This window comes from Macrotis lagotis, chromosome 6, assembly GCF_037893015.1.
Source record: "Macrotis lagotis isolate mMagLag1 chromosome 6, bilby.v1.9.chrom.fasta, whole genome shotgun sequence".
Classification (NCBI taxonomy): Eukaryota; Metazoa; Chordata; class Mammalia; order Peramelemorphia; family Peramelidae; genus Macrotis; species Macrotis lagotis.
Genome location: NC_133663.1, coordinates 33681089 through 33708432, shown reverse-complemented (window position 1 = coordinate 33708432; position 27344 = coordinate 33681089). Strand labels below are relative to the sequence as shown.

Here is a 27344-nt window from a genome sequence, read left to right as displayed (position 1 = left end):
TAATAAAGTTTTTTTTTTAATGCACAGTAAACAAGAAGGTACAGATGGCAAAACAAAGTAATGGATAAATTTCACCATTCCCATGATAAATTATAGATAGATAGAGATAGAGATAGAGATAGAGATAGAGATAGAGATAGAGATAGAGATAGAGATAGAGATAGAGATAGAGATAGAGATAGAGATAGAGATAGAGATAGAAAGAGAGAGAGAGAGATAGAGATAGAGAGAGAAATATAAATATATGCTTGTGCATTTCTTAAAAAAATAAAAATGCAAAACAGAAATGTATGGTAAACAAGTCATTTTACTTCTCTCAGTCTCAGTTTTCTCATCTGAAAAAATATGGATAAAAAGCAGCACCTCATTCACAGGGTTCCTGTCAGGATAGAAATTAAATAATGTGCATAATACTTTGCAAACTTTAAGGTGTCATCTAAATGCTATTTAGAATAAAAAAGTTGTGGCTCCAAAGTCAGAGGACCTTTGTTCAGATTTTGACTCCGGTGCTCATCTTCTGTGTGATCTTGGGCAAGTCATCTAACTCTTTGGGTCTTATCTATGGAATGAAGACAGATGATCTAGATTGTTTCTGAGGCACCTTCTAGTTTTATTTCTATGTTCCTATCACCCTTAAATCTCAAACTTCAAAGCAATGTTATACCATTAATTAAGCCCTCCTGGGAGAGTAAACTCTCCATTTTGCCAAGAAACCCTTCCATCTACACCTTGCAATTGCAAAAAAACTCTTACTAGAAAAGCCCTTTCTCCTAAGAGATGCTCCCTATCTCAATGTCTTAATTAGTTAAACTCACCATCAACTCAATCCCTCCCTATTTTTAAATCCCTAAAAAAGTATGACTTTATTCTAGGGTCTATTATGTTAATGGTGTCAGTCCTTCAGACAAAAAGAGAGGTTCAGGATTTAGAGATAGAGAGTTCTTTAGAGTTTTACTTGCTATTGTTGTCGTTCTAGGCAAAGTTAAGTGACTTGCCCAGGGTCACACAGTGAGTAAGTATGGATTTGAACTCGGATCTTCCTTACTGTACCTTAGAGCTTTAGCAATAGCATGTCAGAGCTCGAAATCAGCTGTTTAACTGCAGGTCATCCATACTTTTTATTGAATAGGCAACTAAGAGAGAGATGAATGAGTTGGTTATTCAGGGGCTAAAAATCAGAGTTTGAACTTGACCCTGATCCTCTTTTGCAAGTCCAGTGCCTCCTTCTCATATCATACAACTAGATAGAGGCAAAGTGTATCTTCTACATATGAAGGCTTCCCTTCCTTCCCTTTCCCTTGTTTTCTTTCTGGAGCATTCCTTTCTCCCTGGGAAGTCTAGCATCCTGTTGTTCTCTCTTCATCTTTCTCCTGATGGGCTCTATCCACTGGCTACTTAGTTTGCCCTCATCTTTCTTCTATTAAAATTCTCATGAAAGAATATGATACAAGTCATTTATAATCTAGTGTAAATTTAAGGTTTTTTAAGTTAATTTTTGGAGATTTTTGCATCATAAACTTTTACTTTAGCTTTTTGCTCCTTCTAAATGAATTTCAGGTAACCCTAATAATCAGAGAGGAGAGGCATTGAAGGGTAGGAAAAGGAACCACATCCCAATGCTACTAAAATTTCAGTCAGCCACCTACTCCACCTCTGTCAACAAAATGATATTAACCTGAGTATATAACTAAGGCTAATCCTTACAGCAGAAAATGAAAATTCTAACTATTAGGATCTCGTTCCGTATAAATGCATAATACGTATGTAAAAACATTATTAGCTTAACTGAAAATTAATTTATGGTGAGAGTGGTACAGAATGTTAAATACCTTCACTAAAGACAAATGATTCCCCCCCCTCCCATTCTCTGAGGGAATATTTTACATCTGTTGTCGAGTTGTTGCTGAGATACCATGGCATCCTAGTGTTCGGCCTGTGATTTATAAAAGAAGAAAGAAAAGAGGGGGAAAAAAAAAACATTGGTTAGCGTCAGCCTAAATCGTCTCCTTGCTGTCTTGTGTTACTGGCACTTATTGTTCATATGCATGTTCCTTTCCAAAAAAATAGCCTTTCTAGACAAATCTTTCACTATACACAATTACATAACAATTATAATTATAATGAATACCTTGCTATGTAAAACCAAGGAACTACTCTAAGGTAAAAACCTGGGAGCTCTTCCAAGTCTATGGATGGTAAAGCTTCATCAAGGTATAGAAATGTCACATATTTGCATGAATTCATAGATATATTCAGAAAGATTATCCTAGCTAACAAATTCTGTCCTCTTCAATTGAGGTTTACTTTATGACCAGATTAGATCTTGCTAGGCTTAATTATTAATGCAGAGAATAATGCTTCCTATTACCAAGTTATTTCTGATCCATTCATTCCCCACATAAGTTTACTCAAAATAGGCTTTGGAGTTCAATGAAAAAGAAGGTTGTTAAATTTTTGTTAAAGTGTCATTCCTTATTGTTAAAATGAAGAGTCTGGACTCCTCTATCTTTAAAAAAGTAGAGAACTATGGATGCAAAATGATGACTACATTGTCATATGTGGTAGCTGTTTTTACAGTTTTCATTTTAGTTATTTACCTTTCTTACCAGGTAAAACTCAAGGTAGATGGCAAGGTGCAATGTTAAAAAATGGCATCAATCAGATATTAATATAAAAAGACAAGGGGCAAAGAAAATCTGGACACTCACTAGCTATTTGACCTTGGTCAAGTCATTTCAACTTGTGAAAAAATTTTTGGAGCTTCAGTTTTTCTCAACTGAAAAAATGGGGATATTGATATATGATCCACTTTACAGGGCTGTTTGAGGAAAGTATTTTGGCAACCTTTCAACCTATGTAAGATTTAGCATTATTGTCCAACACTGATGCTTTTTTTTTAAATTCAATGAACAGGAAGAATAGGTCTCCACTCAATCTTACATTTATTGGGTGTCTGCAAAGTGCAACTGTGGAATGAAGTGCTGGGAATACAAATACAAAAACAAAATAATCCATGACCTCAAGGAGCTTTCATTCTACCAAGGATTTATAGTATGAACACATGCTAGCAAATCAAACTATAGGTACCACAGTGAAAATATGCCATTTGTTTTTAAAATCACACTTTGTCATCTGACTCATAAACATTCCCTGGTAAAAAATTCCAAGGGAAACAATTAAGGAAAACCAAAGAAGATACTTAAACCTAAGATTTAGAAAAGGCTTTGATAGGAGGCAGCACCTGGGATATGTTCAGGAATTCAGGCTGGGGATTTTAGAAGGTGCAGGTAGGGAGTGGGGAAAAGTACCTGGCAACCATTGTAATCACCTTTGTAAATGTTTGTGCATTTAACCAATGAGACTTTGACCATTTCTTATTGTACTTCATATCCTTTTTTTACCTAGACCCTTAGAACAAATAATATTATGAAACTCCAACTACTAGCAGGTGCTAAGGGGAGGGGAAAAAAAGCTCCATTTTCTCCCACTGGAAAGTTGCCTCTTCCAAAGTTTGAAGTCGGCTATTTTCTTCTCCAGAAGCATCAGGATGAAAAATACTTCCTGGCATCCCTTGCTAAAGCAGTGCTCATTCTCAAATCCCATTGTAAATAAACACAACTACTAGCCTAGTTTTTAATAAGGCCCCAGTGATGAGGTTGGGATTGAAATCCCCTTTATAAAGGAGGCATAAGTGTGGATCGGCACTATGGGAGTGAGTTTTTAGATCTATTTTCTACTGTCTCTGTAGGGGGATGATCAGGGTAGTTCATTAACTGGCTACAAGGTCATAGGATCATAGATTTAGAGCTTGAAGGAACCTCAGAGGTCATCTCTTCTGAGCCTTTCATTTTGCAGATGAGGAAACTGGGACTTAAAGAAATGAATGGTGAGCTTTCCTTGGGACTTGGAGACTAATTCTATCTAGAGGATAGGGACTCTTTATTGAGTGGACTAAAACTATCTTTTAGAATCATGGTGGTCAAGCTTTATTTCAGAATTTTGCTCATATCTTCCTTTAGATAGGGATATTAAAAGAATATCCTAATTCCTACCTCTATGAAAGTTAGGATAAGTCTTTTTTAAAGGCTATCAAGACCATCCTCAGAACTTGGTTGGCATAGGTGCCTAAAGGCTCGAGCGGATTGTCATCACTTCCTTCCTCATTGCTAGAATACAAAACAGTCACATAGAATGTCAAGCTGCCAATCTGTTGCTTGGCATTTGAGAATAGGCGACTCAAATAATTAAGTGTCACTCAGCTGGACCAACTCTAAGTATCCTCAATGTTTATCTTGTTAAATAGCCTTCTTCGCTATGGCTAAGTAAAGATATTATTAGCTGTGGACTGATCCATTTGTATCTACTTTTGTTCTAATATCAAACTTAAACTACAAGATGACTGGTTTAAGGCCTATGTCAGTCCTGAGACAACTTCCCAGAAGTTGTATCTAAGTAATTTCTCATAAATTCATTGACTCTAACTCCTGTGGATAAGACCAGTTGGAAAAGGAATTACCCATTTGTGCAGGTCTATGAAAGCGTGATAGTAATTTTATACTTCGACCTTTCCCTTATTAAATTTTCCCTTTCTCCCTTCCACCCCCCACCATGTTTCTCTGTCTCTGACTCTGTCTCTGTCTCTCTATCTCTCTCTGTCTCTCTGTCTCTCTCACACACACACACGCACACAAACACAACACACACACACACACACACACACACACAAAACACTTCAAAGAATAAATAAGAGTACAGAAAAGTTAAAAGTGCACCTGGATCCTGGGCAAGTTGACTTCTGAGGGTTGGGTGTAGGAAAAGTAGCCTTAGGAATCATTAATGCCTATTTGGGCAGAGGCACAACCAAGAAATCTTATTCGAATGGTCCATATTAAAGCTTTTGCCTCTTTCCTTTTTAGAAGAGTTGTGTAATCTTGAGATTACACTTGAGAGATGACAGCCATGGAGAGGGAATTATTTGGCAAAACGGTGAGAGTTCCCAAAATCAAAATTTCTAAGTAGAGAAGAAAGGAAATTCTGAGCAACATAATCCTGAAATCCCAACATCTAATACTACAATGGGGATTTCTCAGGCACTCACAACCATGGAATTGAACTCTATAAACTTACTTCAAAGAAGGTCAGAAGACAAACAAAATAATATGTCCTGTCAAGTTAATCCTAGTCATGAATTAAAAAAAAGATTTTTACAAAAGACATTTGAATCATCTTTGCAAAAACAAAAAAAACAAACAAAACAAATGTTAGTCTACAGAACATTGATACAAAACCAGAATAACATAAGAAAAGGAAAGTAAGTATAATTATAAAGAGAGGATTAAGCAATAGAGTTGATTTTCCCAAGTTTCTAGAGTATTGCTGGAAAGAAAGAAATTGCATCAAGGGACAAAGGGAGAACATAGAAGGATTATCAAGGGCCTAAAAGAATCTAAGGGGCTAAAGACTGAAGGGAGTTTAAAGAGTCTAGAAGGAAAAACTGAATCAATATTACATAGTCTAAATCCTCAGCCTCTATTTTAGTAAATCTTTATATTGGAGGGGGGTGGTGTGGGAATGTGTGACAAGAAGGTACAAGACACAAAGAGGAGTCAAATACATGTCCCCAACTATCCTGGAAGTCAACAGAGAAGAGAGGATTTTTTATTCAGATTCTCAATTTTATAAAGATCATGAAAGAATAAGAAGAGTGAGTGGAGAGAGAAGGCCACAGGACTGGGATGAAGAGAAATGAGAAGAGAAATTAAAACCTATTTAGAGACTGGGGGAGAATAAAGTAGGGGACATATAGTAGGTTTTGTCTAAGAGGAAATGCGCACAATAGACTACCTTCTCTGAAAAAAAGGTTGCAATTCTTAGTATATCTTAATGAACCTCAGGAGAAAAGATATATGGGTCCCTAGGTGGCTAGTACTCAGATTTATAGGAGGGACTTAGATCCATTGTTAGAATATACTAGTTTCACGAACTTTGAATAATCATGGCAAGCAAGAGGTAGGCTCAGATTTCATGATTCATGAGTGACTCTTACTATTTATTACTACTACTTTAATAAATTGTGATTGTTTAGAGGACCAGAAGATGGTGCCACTGAAAACCAGCAAATTGAAAAAATTGAAAAATAACCACAGAATGAAAGTGGAAGATGATATGAAATCAAATAATGATTGAATGATGACTGCACTAACGTAGGAATAGAGGAAGTTCAAATTCAACACACCAGAAGTTTTACATACTATTAAGATCATAAAATGAAAGAGGAACAAGATCATAGTCTATCAATGAGATAGTCAAATTCATTGTAAAATAGAAGATATAGCAATATGTAGATCAATGTAAAACAAAAGCTTCTTTCTATTCAGAAAAATACTCATTGGGGCAAATAAGAGTGATAATTTTTTCCTCTTCTGAATATAACACTGGCCTTTGACATCTCTGTGAAGAAGTAGAGATGAGCCATTTAGAAAAGAAAACTAATTTTATCAAAATTGGGAATAGAGTTAGGCTGGTGGGGTGGAGAAAGAAATAGAATTCTGATGATGAATCCTAACCCCCACCCCCAAGGCATTTATCTTGAGGAACAGAACCATGACTTGTATTTAGATAGAAGGTACTAAAATTTAGAGGGTACGACAAATGTAAACAATAATTTTAGGATTCCAACCATACTTCACTATCTCTTCAACTATGAAATCTCTCTACTTATGGCCAAAGTACTTTTTCTACCCCAATCACTGCTCTTACCTCATTCAAATATAAACTCTTTGGAGATAGCACTGTCTTTTCTTGCATTTGCAAACTAGACCCTTTGCACAGAGTCTGGCCTTAGTTTTTAACCTCATCATATATACTTTTTACTTATGAAATTTAATTGTTTTTACAAATATTTATTTTCTCTACCTCAAATTTAGTCCTTCATTCAGAGAGAGAGAGAAAAAGCACTTATGAGAAAGATTCAATCAAGTAAAAGGAGTTTTTCCCTATGTGCCATTCCCACATTGGCCAAGGCCTAAAACAAGTATCACATTTTGCAACTTGAGCCCATCACATTCTATGGCAGGAGGTATATAATATGCCTCATGTTCATTCTTCCGGAACTATGGGTCATCATTGCATTGATCAGAGTTGTTAAATTTTTCTAATTATTTGTTTACAATATTGCTATTTCTACTAGTCTCCTGAGGTTTCTTTAAACTTATTCCTTTCATCATTTCTTATGGAATAAAAATATTTAACTACATTAATATCTAATAATTTGCTGAAGCTTCCTGACATTTCTATTGCAATGAAGAAACTAATTAGTAAAAATAATTAGTAAAGCTAGGAAGATACCAGATGGTGAACTTCCTCCTGCCTTGGCTCTCACTCACCCTTAGGAAGCTTTTTGTTTCTTCAATGAGTGGCCTCTAAGCAGCAGCCTCTTAGTATCCAGAAGACCTTGTCTTCCAACTGCAGGGTAATATGTGAGATCTCTTCAAATGAGGTTAGGGGTCTCCCCATTCCATGGTTGATAGAAAGGCACAATTTCAATGTTATTTGGACTACTCATCAAATCTTTTTGTTTTGGCTGTTGATGAGGCCCTTCCTAAAAAAAACTCTATTGCCTCTACTCCTGTTCAAAAGAAGTAGCGTTATTTGCGTTTATTTACATCTCTAGGACTTAGCACAGTACTTAGAATATACATTATACATATGTATTAATAAATTAATCCATAAACATATAATTAATTAATGCTTTATCTTCTTAAGTCCCATGTCTCATCAATGTCCAATATTGCCTAACTCTAACCCTTGTGATACGATAGACTGGACCATTCTATCCTGTAAGTTTCTGACATTGCATTACTCCGGTGTTAATTTTTATTAAATTATTTTTATCATCACTTTTTATTCATTTCTGTAACTGCTGTATTTGTTTCTGCTTCCGCTATTATAGGTATTAAATTATTAATTCAAGATATTATAGCTATGGACTCTCTCATTAAACCTAGTTAAAGGGGGGGGAATCAAGGAAAAACCCAGAGTGGATGATAGAGACAACAAATAACTGAAGGCAGGAACATTATCTCATTTATAAGGCTATAAACAGTCAAGCAGCTAAATCAGACTGTCCTTTTAGCCACATATCAGCTAGATGAGGCAGCATTACAAAAGGAGACAAAGACCGAGAAATGAAGCCAGAGAGACGGAGACAAAGAGAGAGAGGCAGAGAGAGAGGGAGAGAGGGAGAGAGAGAGAGAGAGAGAGAGAGAGAGAGAGAGAGAGAGAGAGAGAGAGAGAGAGAGAGAGAGAATTCAGCATGGCCTGATGGTCTGAAGCATGGAGCTTACGATATGGGAAGTCAGAATGTTATTCAAGATGGACTTTATCAATCACATACTTCTTGGATAGTCATACTTTGAAATTACAAAATGTAATCTTATTTGTTATATGACTTCGGTCTAGATAATCTTTCCAGGTCTCAGCTCATCATCTATAAAATGCAGTATCTGATTAACAAGAAGATTATAAAAATGCCCCAGATTTCTAATTTTAGGAGAAATGCAAATTGAAAACAACTTTAAGTATTCACCTCCTACCCCACAAACTGACAAAAATGTCCCCAATTTTAAAACTCTCCCCAAAAGAGTTTATTTGAAGACGTATAATAATGTAGGTACAATAATACATTGTTGGTGGAGCAGTGAATTATTTCAACAATTCTAGAAAAGAACTTAGAACTAGGTGAGAAAAATTAACTAAGATTTGTACATTTTTGAGTGAGATAATTTTTTTAAAATTTTTAACTGAGATAATTACAAGGAAGATAAAAGGATAAAACTTTTATATCTCAAAATATTCCTAGTAACACTTCATGTGGTAATATAAATTTAGAAATGAGGTAGTGAGTATTGATTAAAGAATGATTAAGAAACCAACCATGTTGTATAAATAAAACGTTATATGAAACTTCCTTAACCTTAGTGACTTACATCTGAAATTAACTTCAATTTATCTTGCATATATAGTATATGTGCCTAAATTATCCTTCCCACTAAATTGTGATCTCCTTTAGAACAGGGACTAGTTTTTGTGGGAATTGCCCTTCTTTGTACCTTCAGCACTTAGGGCAGTACCTGGCAGTGGTAGTAGGAGCCACTTAAAAGTTTGCTGAGTTGATGTGAATGCAAAAGAATAGCATCATATAGTAAGAAATAAAGAAAAGAAGAATTCGGAGAAACATGGGATGACATGTCATTTGATGCTTGATGAATTAAGCCCAATCAAGAGACCAGAAACACTGGCAACAAAGAACAAGAAAATAACACAGGTTCTGCATAATGATCAGTCTTAGTTCTGGAGAACAGTTAATGACACCTGCTGTTCTTTCAATAGAGAAGTGGAGATCTGGGAGAAATAGTGCTCCAATACAATGTCAGACATGGTCACTGGCTGGGCTGTTTATCCTTGATGATTTTTATTCATTATGAGGGAGGGTTTGATGTGTGTATGCATTTGTGTAAGAGGGGAAATGGAAGGGGAGGGGTAGCTATCATATAGAAACAGAAGGCAGAAAGAAGTAAAATGAGAGGGTTGGACTATATGATCTCTAATCTTCCTTCCAGCTCAGAATCTGGTCTTTCTGATTATTTATGGTGATTACAAGGCTAAACCCTTGTGGGAACCATTTTTTTAAAGTTTTATTTTACTCTATTTATAGCACAAAGGTGTGGGGGAGGAGAAGCACTTCAGCCATCTACAAAATAAATTAATTTTGTGCAAAGGTTTTTTTTCATTGAAACACTTCACTATGTAATTACCTCTATCTAAGCTAGAAAAAGCAGCTCTGATTCTGATGGCACTGATCTTATTGGAAATGTTAGCCTCTATGATCAAGATATTTGCTACATGAAGGAAGAGCCACCATTTCCCACAGAGCTTTTTCACACCTGAAAATTAGCCCAATTTGTTTTGCAAATCTGTGGTATGCAAATTGCAAAATCAATCACTAAGTAGAGACTTCTCAACAAAGAATTTTCTCTCTAATGAATCACAAGTTCCCTATGAAGGTCAGCCCCACAGATGCTCATCAGCAAAAATACCAGCCTGTATAACAGTTTACATTGGGACTAGCTACTTGTCAAAACTATGCCGTAAGAAAATTTATACAATCCAAGCCATCATTATTAACATGGGAACAAATAAGACTTTGCTCTAAGGTACCTGGGCACAGATCAGGTTTAGCAATTTGCCCAGGATTGTATAACCAACACAGTTCAGATATGAAATTTGAACCCAGATTTCCAGGTTTCAGGTCTAGCATTCTATCTATATATATTGAAAAAAATCATATTAAAATTGAAAATCAGTTTCTGTTATTGAATAATAATTATATATAGCAGTTTAAGATTACAAAACACTTTTATGTATGCTATTTCTTTTCATCCTTACATCAACCCTGGCAGGCAGGTGCTTTCATTTTCACCATTTTTACAGATGGTGTTTTACAGAGTTAAGACTTGTCTGATTCAGAATTTAACTCATATATTCCTGAGTCTGAGTCCAAAATTCTATCCACTTCAACCTAGTGTTTACTAATCATATTTATTTTGGTCTGCACTATAATTTATTATGACAAGAGTATTTAATTATGAATATAATCTTAATACATTTTTTCTGGTTTTGTTGTTTCCTAATACCAACCTTAGTGTTTGAACAATACTAATTTAATAAAAAATATTATTTTCCCCAGTAAAACAACCTTTAGCTTTAAAAAAGTTTTGAGCTGCATATTCTATTCCTTCCTCCCCTTACCCCTCCCTGAGATGGTAGACAATCTGATAATATATATATAAATATATATATTAAATATATATAAATTAAATTAAATATATATATATAAATATATATAAATATATATATACACATATATATAAATCCCAAATTTTATTAAGAACTTTTCAAATGGTGATTAATACCCTGCTCATTTCTTCCCTTTAACACCCTAATTTTCCATCCCTTCCTAGGGTCTAGAAGCTCTGGTGCTTATTCCTTTAGAATTTTTGCAATTAATTTGTCATTCTTTTCCTCACATATACCCCCCCATTGTCAATTCCATTAATATATTGCCTAATAACAATTTAATAAGCACCCTGACTCATGAACATTTTTACTTTAGTAGGAAACTCCTAGAGCCAAGGTCCAAAGGAATCAATCTTTAAGGACTGAAATCAGATGAGGGCTGGGGGAGAGGAAGCAAAGAGATGTGAGGGCAGAGAGAGGTCTGTGGGATTACTTGTTGATTTTCTACTACCCATATGTCCTTTTAGGATAAATCATCTCACATGAGAGTGAGTAATGTAATAAAATAAGGGGGGAAAAGCAGAACCAGGTAATGCATTATTTAAGTTATTTCTTCATACCCTTCACAAATTTTATTACTCAAGTAATTTTGCTTCTCTATAAATGGGGAAAAGGTGAGACAATTTGCATTTTATTTTTATTACTTCATTAAATATAACTGTGACTGGGTGGATTGTAAACTAAATGTGACATTCCAAAACAGTATTTGGTAGAGAAAATGCATTGGCATTTTTACATTCATGATCATAGTACTAACATAATGAACTATTTTGCTTTAATTTTAATATACTATATTAATTTCCTTACAAAATGACTGACAGGTTAGGATTGATTATCATCACTTTACCATAAAAATTGCTTTATTTGTGAATACACAGGACTCAGACAAAACTTGGAAGTCTACTATCAGAAATTAATCCATATTTCACACATACAATTTCTACACAAAGCATTGAGTTAAGATTGTACGGAAACCTAGGTAAATTTGACTAGGTAAATAGTCAGAGGCAATATGGGTCAAGGTAGCAGAAAGAAAGCTGACCTTGAAATCCAGAAGACCTAGAACAGACTAGAAAAAAGAATGGTTCAAACTTCAACCAATAAGGGTCAGAAGTGGGAGATAATTATAAAAAAGCAAGATCAGAAGAGTGGAAATCATGTTAATCCTCTTTCCCACCACTTTCTTGATTTCCATGACTAATAATTACTTATAATTAAAGATTTAGGTTTGCAAGAGAACCTAAGAAGCCATTTAAAGTCACATGCACTATATTAAAGTCATGCAAAGTGATGATTCTCAATGAAATTGTTGTAAGTCTATCCCAAAGGGGACTGATGACTCTTCAATAACTGGTTCAAGTCTTCCCAGGCAATAATCTTTTCCTTGAGGTCAGATCCCTCTCTTTCTACACATTGGCATCCTCCAGAATGCTCAGAGCAATCTGATGGATGTTCACTGAATTAATTAGTTACTGAAATCTGTTTTAGAAGAAGCTGAGAGTCAATAGAGGGCAGTGAAGTTCAGCACTGATTGATGACAAAATCCTATGTTTTCTCTGCTAGACTATTTTAATGAGCATATATCTTAAATGCCTACTAGGTATCTGATACTGCTACTAGATGCTGGCAATTCAGAAGGAAAAAACGTCCCTGTCCTCTAGATGCTTATATTTTACAGAGTAGCTTATATTTTACAGAGTATGGTGAGATAGTGCATATATAGAAAATTAAATATAGAAATAATTATTAGGAGGTAGCTAGATGGCACAATGAATAGAGCATTGGCCCTGAAGTCAGGAATCAAATTTGACCTCAGATGCCTGAAAATTACTAGCTGTGCTACCCTTAAGTCACTTAACTCTGATTGCCTTGCAAAAAAAAAAAAAATATATATATATATATATATATATGTATGTATGTATATATATATATATAATTATTCTATGAAAAGCAACTGAGGAGACATCAACAAATTCTTTGCTAAATTGAACACTATGAAATAGTAATGATGGTCCCCTTGAGACAAGTTTTCATCAAATGATCTTATGAGATAATGAAATAAGGATTGGGATCGGAAATTCCCACTTCTTCAATTTGCTATTTTGGAGAGCTATGAAGATATGGTTATGTATGTGTTTATATATATTTGTGTGTGTGTGTGTGTGTGTGTGTGTGTGTGTGTGCGTATGTGTGTGCTGATTTTGTTGCTGACTTTTTCAATCATTTCTAACTCTAAGTGATCACATGGACTTTTGTCCATGGGGTTTTCTTAATAAAGTTATGTAGTAGTTTGTTACTTCCTTCTTTACTGTGTCCTCATTTTGCAGATAAGGAACTGAGTCAAATAGGGTTTACATGACACAGGGTCACAAAGTTAGTAAGTGTCTGAGATCAGACTTGAACTCATATCCTCCTGACTCCACTTAGCTGTCCATATATGTAGTAAATATGAATTAAAAAGAGAAGAAATCACATATTGAATATTAAATTTGCTAGCTAGCTAGAATATCAGTTTTTACTCTCAATACATTAGCATGCACACACAAGGAAATTTTTTGACTTGCAACAACATTCAGAAATAATAAAGAAAAGAGAAAACTTGGGAAAGAGAAAACTAGACAGATAACAGACTTGCTATGTCTTGGATAGTCACCTGGAAGAAGGAGTAGAATGGTCTTTTTTTTGATCCTAGAAAAGAAAAATAGAAATAATGGGACAGGAGCAGTGGGGGAGGAAGAGAAAGTTTAAAGAAGAACATTGAAGATATGTCAGGAAAAAGTTACTAACACTGAGAGCTGGGCTGCCTCAAGGAAGGAGTTGGTTTCTCCCCACTGGAGTTCTTAAAATGAAGGCTGGAGAGCTTCATATCAGAAATGCCAGTTATTTTTCTGTTGTGAATTGGTATTGTATGAAAAGTGAGGCCCTTTCTAACTCCAGAATTCTGTGTTTCTATGATTTACATTCTTTTCCCCAATTTTCATATATATATACATATATATATATGTATATATATATATACATATATATATATGTGTATATATATATACATATATATATATATGTATGTATGTATGTATATTATAGGGGTGGGGGTCTTATTTGATTTGTGATCACACAGAAAAAAAGACATGTTAAAAACAGTCCAGTAAACTGTGAAATTATTATTGCTTTTAAAGTGTTATTTGCCTGGCTGCCTTGAGGTTGGTTGTGGAACACAAGCTCACACCACCAAATCCCATTATAATTAGCAAGCCTGCATTTGACTATTCAACTGATGAAGTGGATCCAGGAGAGGAAATTTGGGGAAACCACAAATATGATTCAGAAAAGCATGCATACTTAGTAGAAAAGAACTGTAATTAAGCCTCAGTCATCCTCTCCTATGGAGAACAGAGAGTTGCTGTCAAAATTGGTTGCTATTATGCGTATGTCTGGGGAATGATCCTGAAGACACCGTTTGGAGAAATGAAATCTGTGAGCCAACATTCCCTTGTGCTGAAAAGACAGGAGAGTGAAGAAGGTCAGTAACCTTACTGTTAATGGTTTGGCATTAATTCCGTGAAGTCTTCAGGGACCTTGAGGCATTTCCATTTGGATAGGTCTAAGGAAGACCTCAGGCTCATTTGTGCATAGTCAACCTGTGGCATTTCTCAGCCAGTGATTATTTTGTCAGTCACTCAAATCACCAAGTAAGGTCAACAATATCTTTTTAAGTTCCAGGTACTGTGCTAAGTGATAAGGATACAAAGAGAAGTAAAACAAATGTTTATTGACCTTAAGGAGCTCCCATGAAAGCAACTATAAAAATAGTTTATCACAGGATAAAATGAGAAGTCACCCAGGTGGTGCAGCTAGATGACTCAGTGGATAGGATGCATGACCTGGAATCAGGAAGACTTGAGGTCAAATTTGACTTAAGACACTTACAAGTTGAGTGATTCTAGGCAATTCACTTAATTCAGTTTGCTTCAGTTTCCTCATTTGTAAAAATGAGCTGGGGAAGCATATGGCAAACCACTTCAGAATCTTTGCCATGACTCCAAATGGAGTCATGAAGAGTTGGACAAGACTAAACAACAGAATTTTGAGGGAAGCTACAAGGAATCTTGTAGAAGGTAGGATTTTAACTGAGCTTTAAGGAAGAAAGAAGAGCCATGAAGCAGGGTCAAGGAGAGAAACCAGCCCAGGCCTGGGGAAAAGCCAGTGAAAAGGGAAATCCTGTGTCATATGTGAGGAACAGCAGGAAGGTCATGGATGCTGGAAGTATAAAATATTTAGAAAAGTAAAATGTAAGGAGACTAGAATGTGAAGAATGATCCAGATTGTAAATTACATTAAAAGCTATCTATACATACAAACACACACACACACACACACACACACACACACACATACACACACACACATACACACACACATACACATACATACATACATATTTGAATTATTTGATCCTGTGAGCTGGAGGAAGTTAATACAATTTATTGAAATGAGGGAGGGCACTTGAGGAAAATCTCTTTAGTGTCTTAATAGAAGATCAACTGAAGTGGGGAGAGACTTGAGGCAGGCAGACCTAACAGCACACTATTGCTATATCCCAGTAAACTATTGCTTCATCCCAGAAGCGAGATGATGATCTGAATCAAGATGATGGTAGTATCAAAGGAGAGAAGGGGGCATATTCAAGAGATATCTCAAAAGTAAATTTGAAAGGTCTTAGCAACAGAGTGGATATAAGGGGTGAGAGTGAGTGGTTGAGGGTGACACCCAACTTTTGAGCTTAGGGGACTGGGTGAATGGTGTTGTCCTCCATAAAAATAGGGAAGTTGGAAAGAAGAGAAGATTTGAAGGGGAAATTATGAATTCACTTTTATCTATGAATGTGTTGAATTTGTTATGTTTAAGGATCAGCATCTTTCTAAAGTTCATAATCAAACTTCTCTCCATCATGAGGGAACAATCTCCTTGGAGCTATATTCAATGACTTAATTTTCTGCTTCTGCAGATTACTTCCTTCCATTGTCATTAGCCTCTACCATTTCAGAGGCCACTGCTATGGAAGCTATTTAGCTCTGGATGTTTTGAACTAAAAAAAACACATAGACACTTTCATTTCAGTATACCCATTCACCTAAGGGGAGGAAAAAGCAAACACAATAAAGGTAGCAATCACAGTCACCCAAAGAAACATCATTGAGCCTCCTCCACGCAACTCTCCAGGACCAGTTAAAAAAAAACCACCTACCTCATTGGCAACCTTAAGGAAAAAACTTAATAAAAGGATAGGTCTTTTTTGTTTAGTCACTCAATTCCAACTCAGTAATTCCTGAGTCAACAATTCTTCTACTTCAAAATTAGAAATCTTTGACATTATACAATTCAAGCTCCTCAATCATCACAGCTGGAAGCAGGCTTATCCCCAAGTTTCAAATTAGTTGTGTGGACTAACCCAAAGAAGAAAATATTTGTGCATGTTACAAAGACTATTATGAGGTGCCCCATAGTCCAGTTACTATATTAATGCAGTACTTAATTTTATTTTTATATTATATTAATACAGTACCTGAATCACATCAGATGCTTAATATATGTTTGTAAAATTGAAGGTACCTGTCAAATATCCATTTTTAAATAACAGCTTTTTTAGGCAAATCCCCATTTTATAGATGAGAAAACTGAGGTGATTTTCCTATGGTTCTGCAGTTAAGTGTCAAAGTATCTTCTGATGCAGAATCAGAGACTATTTAGGAATGAAATAATCTTCTGTTTCTTATCCATACCTCCACTCTCCCCAGACTGTAGCTAATAGGTCTATGAACTAAGATGGTAAAAAATAAATCTTCATTTTCACTAATCTTTCCTTTTAATTTTGCATGTTATTGGATTTTATTTTATGCTTTTAATGCTTTTATTTTATGCTTTTAGTTTTATGATTTTATTTTATTTAGAGGCAGCTAGGTGGCACAGTGGATAGAGCACCAGCCCTGGGGGCAAGAGGACATGAGTTCAAATCTTACCTCAGATACTTAATAATTGCCTAGCTGTGTGGCCTTGGGCAAGTCACTTCACCCCATTGCCTTAAATAAAATAAAGTTCTTGTTTTTTTTTAATTTGAAATAGGGGCAGCTAGGTGATACAGTGAATAAAGCACTGGCCCTGGAGTCAGGAGTACCTGGGTTCAAATCTGATCTCAGACACTAAATAATTACCTAGCTGCATGGCCTTGGGCAAGCCACTTAACCCCATTTGCCTTGCAAAAACCTAAAAAAATTTGAAAAACATTATTAGAAGGGATCCATAGAATTCACTTGCTCACCGCCATGTACATGTCCAAAAAAAGCCTAAGAAATGTGATCTAATAAAACTCATATCCCCAAAAAAGATCCATTTTTATAATATATCTAAAAAGCATTCATATGAAATTCCCAATAAAGTTCATCTAGTCTTTGAAAGAGAGAGGCACTTGCCCAAAAGATAAATATTCAATGAATAGAAATAGGCAGTTTTCAGAGGAAAGTTTTCAAAAGTCATGAAAAATAAAACTCTAAATCACAAATAATTAGAGAAATGTAAATTAAAGGAAATCTGATATTCCACCTCATACTCCTCAGATTGACAAGTTGATAAAAATATAAAATGGAAAATACTGTAGGGACGGTGGGAAAACACGTAAATTAATGTGGTTTGGAACTATGCTCCAAAAGCTATTGAACTGTGTCTGCATACCTCCTGGACCCAGTCATATCACTGTAGACAAAAAGAAATGAAAAAGGGAAAAAACACATATGCACAAAAATTTTAAAGCAAGCTTCTTGTGGTATCAGAGAATTAGAAACTGGAGGGTGACACCCAATTAGGAATGGCTGAGCAAATTACACAACATGAAACTGTTGGAATATTGAGTTGAAAGATGTAATTAAGGAAATGGTTTCACAGAAATATGAGACAATTTTTATTAACTATGTCAGAGCAAAGTGAGAAGAACCAGCTAAGAATTTATTCAACAACAATATTCTAAATAACAACTAATTAAGAAAGATTTAAAAATTTAATCATCTTAATGATCAACTGGAATTCCAGAGAACTCAAGACGAAACTCATATTTGATACTATTCCAAGATTTTGACTTACTAGCTGTGTGACCTTGGACAAGTCACTTAATTTCTTTTAGTTTCAATTTTATCATTGAACAAGTGTGAATAACAACACATTCCATATAACTCATAAAATGTTTGTGCATTTCCAATACGATTATATATAAAAGGACTTATAGATAGAAATTGTTAAAATAAAGTAGAGTGATATGCATGCTGCCATCATTATTCATCCAAACGATCTAGTTACGGTGAGAACATCTTGGTAGTGAATTAGAGAAACAAAGGAAAAATATGTTGAAGGCCTCAATATCCCTCTATAACTGTCACACTAAACCTATCTGATGACTTCTTATTGAAAGAACAAATGAATATAGATTTACTTCATGGATTTTCTCCAGTGTTGAAGAGCTTAGATGTTAGAAGCTTCCCAAGTTTGAGGACTAACTGCAAGAACAGTGGCATTTCAAGAGATAGATGACTCAATGGTTGAAGGGAGAGCATTATTAAAATGGAAGACCAAAATATCAAGACTGAGCAGGAAAAGCAAAAGAATACAGCTTGATGGACTGAAAATAAGAAATAACTGAGGTTTCTAAAGTCCCAATAAATCCACAATAAGTGGAAAGCGGTTATGGAAGGAATAAAGGAAGGGAGAATTTGAAGAGACAGGAAGGAAGGACATATTCATCTACTCTTTGCCAAGTCCGATGCTAAGCACTTTACAAATATTAAGTCATTTCATCCTCATAGCAACCCTGATAAGTGCTATTTATTATCACCATTTTATAGTTGAAGAAAAAACTGAGGCAGACAGATGTTAATGACTTGCCTAGGGTGACACAACCACTTAACAATAAAGATCACATCAGGGGGCGGCTAGGTGGCACAGTGGATAAAGCACTGGCCCTGGAGTCAGGAGTACCTGAGTTCAAATCCAGTCTCAGACATTTAATAATTACCTAGCCGTGTGGCCTTGGGCAAGCCACTTAACCCCATTTGCCTTGCAAAAACCTAAAAAAAAATAAAAGATCACAACAGAACTCAGGTCTATTTGACTCAAGAGATAGCACATCAGATTCTTTAAGGGAGAACTTTAACATGTAGTAATGATATAATGGGGAAGATGGCATAAAGGTTGAGAGGAACTGAAAATAGAGTGTTATATCATAAAGGGAACAATGAAGTCTCCAAGAATTCAGGGAAGAGAGCAAAACTGTGAACCAAGAGTCAAAGTCAAGGAAAAAGAAGACAGTTTCCTAGAAGCCAGGGACAGAAAGAGATCAATGTAAGAAGGTGGTAGTAATCAGAAAAAGCTAGTCATTTGAATTTCAAATAGCATCATAGATTTAAAGCCAGAAGGAGACTTAGAGAAGATCCATTACACATTTCACCCCCCTTATTTTTTTTAAACATAAGCAAACCAAGGCCCTGGGAGTACAGGTGATTAGTCCAGGTAGGGCATATTCGGGATCTGAAGGCAGCTTCTCACACTCTGAATTCAGCCTTCATTTCACTAGATAACATTTGATGTCTACCCCATACTTGAAGTTGAAAGAGCAGGCCATTCATTGAGGAAGAAGGATGCTAAGCAAGGAGGAAGTTTAAATGGGGCAGTTTACAGACCTCTCTAAAATGTTAATATGAAGACATAATCATGGTTTAATCTCTTCACTAACTACCTATAACTCCCCTCAATTTCCTTATTACTCCCATGCTATGTGACGGATGTGGGGAGGGAAAAGTGTGGAGATTGACAAATACTGCAGTGAATTCAGAAAAAATGAACCCTAGACCATGATTAGATTTGGAGATTAGGACTTATTTTTAATCTTTAAAAGGACAGCTTTTAGCCAGAGGTGGAATGCACCTCTGGGAGTAATTCGGTAGTGAAAACGTGATAGTAAGTGAAAGCCACTCCTTCAAGGAGTTTGGCAGGGAAGGGAGGGTAGACCAAAAGAGGGTGGGTTAGGAGAATTGCAGAATGGAAAGGTTTTCTTAGGACAGGGGATACCTGGACATGTATGTAAGCAACAGATAAGTAAAGAGGAACAGACTGAATAGGTAAGAAACATATGGAAAAGATTGATGACGGGCAAAGTTACAATCAAGAGCCTGGGTGATGGAAAGAAGGGACACTTCTGCCTCCGTGATAGAAGGGAAGTTCACTATGTGCACGAATGAATGAGACCAACTGAAAGATTCACTATATTTCATTCTAAAAAGCCAAGGTGATAACAATGAAGAAAATGGCAAGTTTTTGTTCTCTCTTCCAGATTTCGAGCCTGACTTCCTCTCCTATAATGAATAAAGAGGTCCTGGATAATTTATAGCAAAGAGATCATAAGATCATGGATTTAGACCTAGAGAGGACCTTAGAGATCATCTAGTCCCATTTTCATTTATAAAGTAGAAAAAACTAAGGTAACAGAGAGGGTAAGAGGTTGACCCAAGCCACACAAGTGATAAACAACAGTCTTCTACTCCAAATTCCACTATGCTATATTGTCTTGCCCGTGAGCACAAATGTACCGGCATATATACATATCTTTTATTTCAATAAGCAAATGACAAAAAGAATTGCTGACAAGTAGTTATAATGTTATAGCACAAGCATATAAAAATGTAATTCAGTTAAATTACTAAATGCTAGGCATTATGATAGGTGCTGGAGATAAAAGGTAGATGATGTTCCAGTAATCTTTCCCATTACTCTCTCTCCACACACGGTCTGATCTAGTCATGTTAAGCTTCAACAGACACTAAATAAAACTCCATCTCCCATCTCCATTTCTTTGCACTGGTTTTCTCCCATACCTCTTTCCCTTCTCTCCTTCATATATCAGATCCCTGGTTTCCCTTAAAATTTAGATACTATGTTCTATATGAAATTATTTAGGGCTGTGTCTGGAATACTGTAATTACTTATTAAATATGTTAATTGATTGTTTCTCCCAGATATTCAAGTCCTCCCTTCTCAAAATTTCTTGTATTCATTAGGTTATATATGATACATGTGTTCTCCCTATTTAGAATGTGAGCTCCTTGAGGTCATGAACTGTTTCCACTTTTATCTTTGTATCCCTTACATTTGCCACTTCGTATAGCCTCAAGCTTAATAAATGCTTATTAGCTGCCTGATAAATGAGACTATGGATAAGTAAAATACATATATATATATATATATATATATATATATATATAGAGAGAGAGAGAGAGAGAGAGAGAGAGAGAGAGAGAGAGAGACTATTACATCATGTATAGGTGATTTTGTAATAATTTTAAAGAGTTGGGAGCCAGAGAGGAAAATCCTAAAGGTAATTATCTAAAACAGAAATTATAGTCTTTTCTGGAGCAGAGCCAACCCAGTATTCAGGGAAGGATCACCATCTTCCAAGGAAATGTTTTACCAAAAAAGTTGACTGAATTTCCATTGGAACATTTCCCAAAAAAAACCACTTATTTCAAACACATCTCCCTGGGACTCATTCTGAACTGAATTAACCCTTAAAGAGGGGAGTGGTGAAGAAGAAAATGTCTTATTCCTGAGCCTTTTTTTGTCCAAGAATACCACCTTGTATTTCAGGTATTTCAATTTGTCAATATTAGTTACCAAAAAGTACAACTGTGGATAGTTGAAGAGCTTTTAAAAAGCTAACTAAATAAAACCAAACCAAAAAAGGAGGTTACTTAAGGTGATTTACACAAAATAGTGCCAAAATATTGTATTTCTAGGGTGATGGAAGAGAATTACTTAATATGCTAAGGGAGTTCATGGGAGAAGATGCAATCTAATGATAAATGGGGATGATTGAGATAGAAACAAAAACTCTGACAGTAAAGAGGTGAACTTGGCCCAATCTTTCACTGAGGGATTAAGACATTATAATAGCTATTCAGAGGCACCATGAGAAAGCCCACTTTCAATAGATAAGCTTCTGCATCGATTGTCTATTGTAGGGTTTTTCAAAAGAGTAAACATGACAAGTTTCAATAACTATGAAAATTACTTTATTGGCTCCATCAAGAAATAAAGTGAGAAAAATGCTCAACTGTTGCCATCAAGGTATTTAATGTTACTATTTCCAGAAGCACATTATTGAACATTCCTTGTATAAATATTTAGGTTCTTCCAGACCCCCCATCAACCTATAATTGGAACATCATTTTCTATTCTGGATAGTTTCATATAAGAAAGCTTGATATGCTTGAGAATATTCACAGGAAAGTAAATAAGATAAATTAAGATAAATTAAATCCAAACCAACAATCATTTATTAAGTACCTATTATGAATGAGACATGGGGAAGACAATTGATAGTCAAATGGTATAGAAAGGTAGTTTTCAAAAGAACAAATCAATGCTATCTATAGTCACAAGAAAAAAATTCTAAATGCCTATTAATTGAAGAAACACAAATTAAAATAACTCTGAGGTGCCACTTTAAACCTATTGAATTAACTAACATGACAGAAAAGGGAAATGACAAACAATGGGGTGAATACGGAATATACTGCTGGTTATTTTGAGGAATAATTTGTAACTATGCCTAATTATAAAAGTCTGCATACTCTTTGACCCAGTAATAAACTTACCCGGTCTGTGTCCTGAAGAGGTTTATTTAAAAATGGAAAAGGACTAAAATAATTATAGCACCCCTGTTTGTAGTGGTGAAGAATTGGAGTGTCCCTCAAATGGGGAGCAGCTGAAGAAGTTATAATATATGATTGTGATGAAATACTGTTGTGGAATAGGAAATGATGAGCAGATACTTTCAGAAAATCATAGGAAAATTTTTTAGAATTGATCTGAAGTAAAGAAAGCAGAACCAGGAGATCATTACACACAGTAATAGCAAAAGTTAATAAGAATCAGCTGTGAAAGAGTTATATACAGTTAATATGAAAATATATTTTGAAAAATTTCACATGTATTAACTGTTATCACATTGTTTTCCTTCTCAATGGGTGGGGGAGGGTCTAAAAGGAGGGAGAAAATTTCAAACTCAAAACTTTAAAATATATAAAAATAATCATTTTTAAAACAATATGGGGGGAAACAAAGATTAAATGAAAAAGCTCCTGTTCTCAAAGCACCTACATTCTACATTCTCTGTAGCACAGAGATAAATGTATCTGGATATTTCATCATCTGAAGAGAGTGAAAATACTATTGGGACCTTAAAAGAGGCAGCCCATTTGAAGAGCTCCAGATTTTGAGAGATGCATTCAAGGAGGGAGTGTATTCCAGTACATATTAAAAGCCCTTATAAAATGTAGGTGGGAAATGCCATATTGTGTTGGAACAACAGGTAGTAGGTCAGTTGGACTAGAAGGTAAAGTAAGCAAGGGGGAATAATGTGAAAGAAGCCTGGAAAAGTCAAGTGAAGCCAACATGAAGGGCTTTAAACAGAGAGGTAGAGTGATAAGCACAAGGAGAAATGGACTTGAAGTCAAAGAAATTTGGTTCAAGTCACACTGCTAATTCCCTCCTTAGTTACAAATTATTTACTCTCTCTGGGCCTCAGTTTCTCCATCTGTAAAATAAGAGCTTTAGACTAGATGAAAATACTTTAAGGTCACATCCTGCTCTAAATTAACTCAAAAAGTTTGTGTTTCATCCCAGAGGCAATTGAGAACCATTGAAAGCTCTTCTTCTGCAATGATGTGTACCTTATACAGAAACCAACTAAGCTTAGATGAGATGCTCTTAACCTTTTTTATGTCATTGACACATTTTTCAGGTTGGTAAAAGCTACAAAGCCCTTCTCAAAATAATGATTTTAAAGGCATAAAACAAAATATATAGCTTTATAAGAGAAACTAATTATATTGACATTGAGTTATCAAAATATCTTTTTTGAAAAATAAGATCACCAATTCCTACATGAAAAATGAAAAGTTAAGAACTTCTTTTGAAAAATATATTGTTTAACATCTTTCTGCAGATTGCTCTGATAGTATTCCAATGAGTCTGCAATCTCTCCAATGGAGGCCCTCTCTCCAGAGAAAGAAAACCACTGCCCACTCACACCTGCTGATCGTGGGCTCCTCTGCCACAAGATGGTTCTCCAATCATGATTTCTTTGTTTCTTTGTTTAGTCATTTGGTGAGGCAAGTCTCTCCAAAGGGATAAGGGAGTACTAGGAGAAAGGAAGAGTTTGAAATGACCCAGAATCAAGACAGCAGCCCAAGACATCAAAGAAATGCTACCAACTCTTATGCTTACATTTATTTATCTCATTCAGAATTAAAACACTAAATGACCCTTTAAGGGCTATTTAGACCAAATGAAACATTTGTGAAAGGTTCCAAATCCCTAGGTCTACTGAAATATAAGACCACATAGGTCCTCTCTATCTTATTCATCTCTGAGAACTATAGTACTGAATAAAGCTGATGTCCTGGGTTGCAGTTATTCATGTGGCTTCATTTCCAGGAACCAGGACAAAGCTGAGGTTCAAGTGGTGATAAGGCAGCAATCATATCTTCTTTTGTCCTTTCTTGGGAATTAGTTCAGACCAGAGTTTCATGAGCAGTTTGATGTACCTTGTAGCTGGATTAGAAATGAATGTGGCTGTACTGCTGTTCCCTGAAAGCCAGAACTGGACACCTTATTTTAAAAACTAGATATCAAAAACTGAGTAACTTTCTCTGAAATGGGTGCCTCAATAATAATGACTTCCATAATGCTACCTTTCAAATGTACTTTACTTTTCCAAAGGGGCCCTTTTCTTTAACATTCCTTTGAAGAGAATAGAATCCCTTTGAGAGTAAAGTTTGGGTCATTCTTTTCATCTTTATCACCAAAGTTTGGAACAACATCTGGAGCATGGTAAGGAGTTAATAAATACTTATCTATGGACTATACTAGCCAATCTTGTTGCAAGCTTCCATGTCAAATAAGGATTTTCTTTAAGTTTTAGGTCATGGAATTCCCGGATGCTCACACTTTCCAAATTGTTGATAGGCATGTTATGAATGGGACATAGCATTTCTGTGAAGCATTCTAAAATATGACATATTTGTCAAATATTTTGAAGAATATCAAGCATGGTTTCCTATAGCAAGTACTTAAAAGGAGTAATATATTCTCCAAAACTCTCTGAGCTGAATCCTAAAGGCTTCATTATCCTTATTTTACGGATGAGAAAAATGAAGCTTCCTAGGGTCACACAGTGAAGAGCACAGGATTCTAAATCCAGAGGTGAAACATTAAAAGTCATCTACTCCACCCTTCCTTTTCCAGATGAAGAAACTGAGTCCCAGAGAAGAAACATGTTTTGAGTAAGGTCACAGGGATAATTAATGACAGAAACAGGATTCAAACTGAGGTCATGTGACTCCAATCACAAAAGTATTTCTACTATATCAGTCAGGAATCTTCCAGCCTTATGCCTACAACTCTAACCACTACACCATACTATTCAGACACTGCACAATAAAACTAAATGTATATGTCAAGTTGATGATAGAAGTGCATTTCAAGCTCAAGACCCCAGAATGTGCAACCTACTTTAAATTTGTAAAAACAAGGTACTTCTCAAAGTTCATGTGATTCCTGATAAACAGGAAGTCACCCCAAAATGAAGTTGATTTAAAAAAGATACTAAGTAGATTTCCAAAGAAAAAAAGAATACAGGTTGAATTTCTTCTTTGGGACTCATCATTACCAGGAAATCATTAGAGACAGATTGGAAAGGCTGTTTCTGCCTTGCCTTTGAAGCTTCACAAATAGATTCCTTTGATGCCAGGGCTACATTTCATACCAAACAACTGCAATTAGCTTTAAGCACTGTTACAAGCTAGGGAAAGCTGTTTACTGAATTGTTTACTCTATTCTTTTTAAATGCCTGAAACTGAGTCCATTCTCTTCCCAGAAACTTTATTGTTAAGTAAAGGGTGCATCATTGGAGCAGCCTGTTCAATATCTTAAACAGTCCTATGAAGGGAATTCAGAATTAACCTTTAATTCTGTCCTTTCTGTTGAAAGCAAACACAATTTCATTGCTCATGATACAGTGCTGGACAGCTCCCGATGACAACCGATAGACCAAGGAGATTAATCTTGCAGAATTGTAGGAAATTGAAAAAGGTTAAGGGGGAAAAAATTACTTCAAAGAGGATATGAATTGGATACACTTTAGAAGACTTCAAGAGAAATGACTGATGTGTCTTTAGAACAAAGTTTGTTGTAAAGACAAAGAATAATTCAAGGAGTCGGATCACAAGAATGATCTATGTTACAATGACAGGACAAAGAACCCATCTGGCTCATAAGCCAGCTTTGCAGTGTTTTGCAAGCCCTCAATTGCCCTCAATCAAAGCAGCACTTGCCAAAGGCCATCAAAACCAAAGGCCAGACTCACTTACTTGACATAGAACTATTAAGTGGACACTCATTTGGAATGACTTGTGGAAAGAACAAGAAATAAAAGAAAAAATAAGATATGGTCAATATACAATAGAATGAACACTGCCTTGCAATGAGACTTGGGTCTCACTGGGTTCAGATTTGAACTTGGGTTCAAATCCTTCCAATGATATTTATTAACTATGTGATCTTGAGAAAGTTCCTTACCCTTTCTGGGTCTCAATTTCCTCTTGTATGAAATTAAAGGTTTGGTCTCAATGACTTCTAAGCATCTTCTAGTTCTAAATCTGTCATTCTAAGATCATGCTAAGAACAAAGAATTCCAAAATATCTACTAAATACTATCGGGTTCAGTAGTGGAGAAAAGAGTGACCTGGAATCAGAAAGATATGGATAAAAATTATAGCCCCTCCATGACAATTACTGAGTCAAGAGTAAGCCTCTTAATCTCAATGAGCCTCAATTTCTTTATCTGTAAAACTAGAGATAAGAATAGCTGTATTTCTTATATCAAAGGCTTGTTTTGAGACTCAAATTAGGTAACATATTAAAATCCCTTTGAAAACTTAAGTGTTATATAGAGGTCAGTTATTTTATATATATATATTTTTTTTTCTTTTCTAAAGAAAAAACTGTAGAATTATTCATCCAACAATTTGACTCACTCCTACATTGACATATTGCATCTCTCTCCCCCCTAGATGCATTTTGGTCTACTTGCTATTCCCTAAATTCAGTACAGGGTGTGCCCCATCCTTAGAATAAATTTCCTCCTCACTTCTATCTAGAGAATTCTTAATCCCTTTCCAGGTTAAGTTCATGCAACACTTACTACACAAGATCTTTCCTGCTTCTAGCAATTATTAAAGCTCTCTTCCCCCTTCTGTATAGAGAGATGGAGAGATAGAGAGATAGAGAAATAGAGAGATAGGGAGATAGAGATAGAGAAATAGATAGATAGATAAATAGATAGATAGATAGATAGATAGATAGATAGATAGATAGATAGATATGTATGT

General features: G+C 35.4%; 1 long non-coding RNA gene across 1 annotated transcript in view; it reads right to left on the bottom strand.

Moving 5' to 3' along the window:
• Positions 1-491: 491 nt before the first annotated feature.
• LOC141491612 (uncharacterized) overlaps positions 492-27344 on the bottom strand; it is a 92867-nt gene continuing 66014 nt past the window's right edge. The window contains exons 2-3 of the long non-coding RNA XR_012469666.1: positions 1830-1933; positions 492-559 (exon numbers count right to left, since the gene is read on the bottom strand). This is a non-coding gene — a long non-coding RNA (uncharacterized LOC141491612). The remainder of the gene's footprint in view (positions 560-1829; positions 1934-27344) is intronic.